This window comes from Stegodyphus dumicola, chromosome 6 (genome assembly GCF_044657685.1).
Source record: "Stegodyphus dumicola isolate Sdum_Otavi_A_Nest chromosome 6, ASM4465768v1".
Classification (NCBI taxonomy): domain Eukaryota; kingdom Metazoa; phylum Arthropoda; class Arachnida; order Araneae; family Eresidae; genus Stegodyphus; species Stegodyphus dumicola.
This window is the reverse complement of record NC_140773.1, coordinates 214,345,943-214,352,005: the sequence shown is the minus strand read 5'-3', so window position 1 is coordinate 214,352,005 and position 6,063 is coordinate 214,345,943.

Genomic DNA, 6,063 nt, shown 5'->3' with positions numbered 1-6,063 from the left:
AACACCAAGCAAATCATTGATAAAAAGCATTCTGCCAGACTGTGCCATTAAAATATGAAAATGCTTGATATTTCATTTGAAATCCCTGTAGTTTCTTTTCCATTGAGCCAACAAAAAAATTGAAGTTTCTAAATGACATTATCTAACATTTCATAGAAAAGCCACTTCTAGATCCTCAGGATATTCAGGGAAGACTAATGCTATAAAATTCTTTATAAGTTTTTTTGCTAGCAAGTATTTTTTTTTTTTTTTTAATATCTTTGTTGCAGGAGTAATAAGATCTGCTGTTATATTCCTAGAAAAGAGCTGCAAAATATATGGCAGTTAAGGACTCGTACACCGACCATCTTTTTGAAATCTTGCGAGTGACAAAAAAGTAATTTCTCTAAACAAAGAGCTTGTTTAAAGGTCTTCCACTGCTTTGTTTGAAAAGTTAAATATGATAAGTAACATGCTTGAACTCACACTTTTCAATGAAAATGTTAGTCACGAATGCATATGTAGGGAACCAAAGACAAAATGATTAAGCAAAACTTTTTTGATCACCCAGTTTCATAAAATCGAGAAATGATATGCAACTTTTATTTTTATTTATATATTCTTTTATTTGCGTGTTATGTGCAATGTTCATGTACATGTTTGCTAAAATAACACATATATTAAAGAAAATATAAAGATTTTGGTGCTTGTTTAATGGCTCTAGAATTTAAAAATCGCCAAAATAGCAATGCCAAATGTAGCTGGCTTTTATTTAACTTTGATGTGGCATCATTATGGCAACCTTTTAGTCAGGCCATTATGTATTGCTGGATTCAATTTTTTTTTCCCCGTTTTATTCTCTCCTAATAATAATTTGCATATGGGTTTGAACTGACATTTGAATGTTAAGTTTTAGATTTTTTTCCAGTTCATATCTGCTCAAAATCTCATCTGTTTCTTCTACCATCGGATGAAGCAAATGCAAAAAAATAATTGAATACTTCTTTCAGATTTTTCCATGTAGTTTTCTTCACATGTAATGTAGATATGAGCCAGTTTCCTTAGAAAATCCTCCATAAAGGCATCTTTCCTCTTAGAAATAGCACCTCATATGCTTACTATTAAAGTTTTAAACTCTGCAGCCTTTTGATAAATGGTCTTTGTGCATAAAAGTGAAAATCTCTGCAGTTGTCTTTCTTAATGCAATTCCATGGGTGGCCAGACTGGATGATGGTAGGAGCCACATATTAGGATTCTGGAAATTTTTGTAGTCACAATTAGATTTTCTAAAAATCACAATTTCTTATATACATTCTTTTAAAAGTATGAAACAGATTTTCATGAAAAGAAGTACATGAGGTAAATCGATGATAATTTTGCATTTTAATGTGGTTGTATAGATATAAGAACTTTTCTCCTGAAAATTTTCCTTCTATATATGAAGATTAAGGACAGTTTAATATAACAATAGTTATACATATTTGAAACTGTTGTACATTGCAAGGGGAAATTCCTTTTCAGAAAGACAGACAAGCATTTTCTTCTGGGTTCCTTCCTTTCTTTTTCCATTTATATTTGTTAAATGATTTTTAGCAGAAATTTTCATAAAATCAAAATGAGGAACTGTAATAGCTTTCGTGACTTCAGCAACATAAAAAGTTTTCCATCTAAGTTCTAATTTAAAAACTAGATGTAGTGATTTCTATTTTTAACTCATATGTACTTCTCCATTAAGAATAAAATACAGGAAAGGAACCACTGCACGTTACAGAAAATGCTGTTCGAGAAAGATTTGCTTGAATTTGGCAAAGTACTCAAGGACTATCTGCCAAAAGATACAGATGCATTCCTGACGGACATTTAAAAGGAAACCGACTCATATATGTTTTTATCAAGAAAGGAATATTATTTTAAAATAAGCTCTTAACATTTTAAAGTAGTTTTTCCCGTACAATCAACCAAGCATCAACATACTCAGATTAAACCCTAGCTCTAAAATAATTGACTTAATTCTTTAGATATGAATAGTTTTATCAATTATCTTTTTCTAAGGTTGAGGCATTTGAATCCTCAGAACCCATGGAATTTCAGAAAGATTTTAATTTCTGAAACTCAAATCTTAGCACTATTATTGTTGTTATCATCATCTTCTAATTCCTAAACTAAGAAATCGCTAAATGTTTTAAACTCCAAATTTTGGAGATTAGTTTCATTGGTTCATTAAAAAACTAGTGCGATTGTTTCTATTTGAAATGTATCTGAATCATAAAGTCATCCCGTGATGCCCTTATGTGGCACATTATTCCAGTATAGAATCCAAAATAAATAAAATTCTTCCACAATTTTTATTCAAGTAATTGGATGTGCTGCTTGTTGTGAGAAATTCTCAAAACCAATTCTTGAATTACCTCAATAATTTTGGATATTATATTACAAATATCTTTCAGTTTTAAGACTTTATGGCATATAAATGCTGCGATGTAACTTTGATTCTGTATGTCTCCTGGTTTAACTATTCAGTTATGGTTGCTTAATTTTGAACTTAAAATTGAAATTTTAGTTGTTACTCAAATATGTTGAGAAAATGAAACTGAAGATTCAAAAGTTTTAATTACGTATTTCATTTACTAAATTTCTTTTGCAGTGTTTAATAAATGCAAACATGGTTTTTAAAAGATATATATGTTTATATTTGTATTTCATTAAATGCAATTTCAAACTATTTAAAAATTTTAGTATTTTTAATCTTCCTGTTTTTTTATTTGAAGGATATTTGAAAATCTTTCAGAATCTTCCATTGTAAATTAAAAATTATACATATTCATAATATTTTTTTGCAAGATATGGGATACATTATGGTATTGTTAATGCATGTAGATTCACATAAAAACTACTGCAAAAGGCAGTAATACTGCAAGCTGACAAATGCAGTCAGAATGAGCCCCCTCCCAATATTGACTTTGTTATGAAAATGCCATTTAGGGCAATAAAAAAGTTTCATGAGATAAATATAACTCAACAGTACACCAAAAATGGAATGATCTGATCAGAGATTCACACTACTATTTCTGCCAAAATTTCTTACTGAAAGTGTATTTCAGATAGATGACTGTATTGAATTTTTACTAATGTTAGTCATTTTCTAATATAGTATGGAACATTTAATATAAAATATTTACATATACATGTTATAGGTCAAATGGTGATGTTACTAACACTATTTTCAAGGCATATGAAAGAACTACCAACTAATGATCTTGTAAAAATTTTTAGTGTGGAACTAAACAGAAAGGATATCAAGTATTATTAAATATCATAAATGTTATATATTAATTGAAGAATTCTGTAGTTTATGTATCTTTTCTTAGCAATTTTTTTCTATATTTCCATTTTTTTTCCTATGTTATTTTTATAAGTTATGTCATATCTTTCAGTTAAAAGCTTATTTAATGTTGGACCAGTTGGCTTTCAGATTTAAAAGTGCTGCATTAAATCTTCTGATCAATTTTGACACATATGTTTCATACCCTATATAAAAGCTTACATTAATTCCTGGTAACCCTTGATAGTGGGACAAAGTTCATACATTTGTAAATTTCAGCTGAATGTTCGAAACAAAAGCAAGTTGAGGTCTCTAAAATATGACATTTTGAAGGAATGAGTGAAATGTAGTATGTAGGTGTCTGGGGTAGTATGACTGTAAGAAAACAAACTTCTTATTTCAAAATTGAAGGTTTACATAGTGAAATTCCAATAGAATTACATTCTATGAAATTTATAGTAAATTGTAATACGGTCTTTTGTTACGTTGCTCGCTTTCTTAAATAATATATCAGATGTTAAAGATGACTGAAAGACCAAAATTATCAAAAGAAAAAAAAAAAAAATGTGATACTTATAAACATGCTAGGAAGATCGAGTAACATGTAATACTGATGCGACTATGTTGAAAATGAAAGCTAAAGTTGAAAGTTTTCTGTTTCAAATTATCCGATAAAACATGGATTAGTTAGTTTCAACCAGAGTTTAAATTTCAGATAGTCCAGTAAAGACCATCCTTCCCATGATTCCAAAAATTTTAGCATGTATGAACATAGATAAAGTAAATGATGATCTGTGCCTAGGATACCAAGAGGTCATTACAAAAAAAATAAGAGTTTACCTGGAAAAAGTTGACTACAGTATATTATTGCAAATGGTGAACATTTTTTAGAGAAATGCACAAAAACAACCAGACTTGCTTATGGATGGACATGAAAAGGTTATATCTAAATTTAAAGACCATTTGGGTGGAATGAATTTTTCTCTCCTGAAAGAGGCTTTTTCAGAGACTGCCCAAGCCATTCTAAGAGAGATTAAAAAAAAAAAAAAGCAATGCCCCTACTAAGAATTAGCATTTTTCTAAAACACTAAATCGCCATTATTAAAAAGCAGGAGGACTAGAAAAACTGCCTGAAATAAAACCTGAAGGGACAAAATTATAATGCATTATTTTTTAAATTACCTTCACATTTGTTGATGGCCATTAACTGCTATAGAAATAACACAGTGCGTGCACTATAATTAGCAGAAACCAAATTTTCTGTTTTATTTCCTACTGTGATGATTAAAGTACAATGGAGAATTTGAAATTGATGAAATTTTTACACACATTAAACAATTTATGAAATTAAATTACCAGTTGATAAAGAAGTTTGTCATTGCACAATTTCCCTTTCACAATTGTATTTCCAATATAAAACTAGTTTTTGTTGAGTCACATTTAAGGGGTCAAAGATCCTCAATGCAACTTGTGAGCCGCAGTTATGAGGCCTGAGAAGCACAGTTGTTCATGCCAGGTATAGGCCCTTCCTTAAATGAAATCTTCCTCCTGACATTCAGTTATATTAGCATTTAGAAATTCAATGTGAATAATTAACTAAATTTGATATATTTCAGTCACCTGAAAGATTAAATATGAAAAGTGCTCTCAAATTGTATAGGAATGAAAGACAGATTGCTTCAGAATATGAATAGTCAGTTCCTCAGAGTGACAGAAAATTTTTGTAGTGTAAAGCAATTGGCAATTTTCAAATTTATGTGAAACAGGAAGTGTGTCTGGGAACGGTACCGAGATCCTTTAACCTGCATTTTCACTGTGCAGATCAGAGAAACAAATTTTTAATTTATATTTGTTCCATATTTACTTGCATTTGTAATTTTATTGATCTGTTGATCCTGAGGCCACCATTCTTTAAAATTTGAAACTCTGAGTAGAATGGTGAATTAAGTTAGTTTGTGCAGCAACTTCAGTGTCTTTTTGCCCAATGGGATCAAAGTTAACTTTAAGATTTGTGCACGAAAGATTTTATCTTTTCGCCTGTTGACAGATTTATTTTTGCATAGAAACTAATTGCAAAAATTCTTGTTAAACTGTGCTTTGTGTCTTAGATTTTTCTGTATTTTACAATTTTTAGTGAAAATGTTTCAAGTTTTTACGTATTGGGTTTTAACAAAAGTTTCCTGCCACCTTAAATATCATCTGCACATATAGTTCGCATAAGCCTGTTTAATCATGTTTTGTCAAATGATATATATAGGAAAGAAAGAGACTTGCTGTAGAACACTGCGTTGTGAAATTTGTAAAAAAAAAAATCATTATCTTTAAGTACATTTTGTCTGAAATGGTACTACCACTTTACCAGATTAAAAGCATCATTTACTTCCAGTATTGCACAGAATGTCACCAAATCATATATATATAGCTTTAGGTATTAATGTTGTATCATGTGATACAGTACAAAATCCGTAAACTAGACGTCTATTATCCAGAATAATCTATAATCGCAAACGGACCTCAAAGCCACAAACTTTTTTTTTTTGTATGCTTTATGCATGCACGTAAAGAAATAATAATGTTGAAACTAATGTGTAACAGGCGGTATAAGCTAGGCTAAAATTATCTTTAATGATTCTAAGGCATTTCAGTTAATGTTGCAGATTGCGCGATTCGGACATCGGAAACTAAAGGTGAAATTTTCCAGTTATTGGATGTTTTTAAAGAAATGTGGAGAAGTGATAATATATGAAGATGATATAACAGAA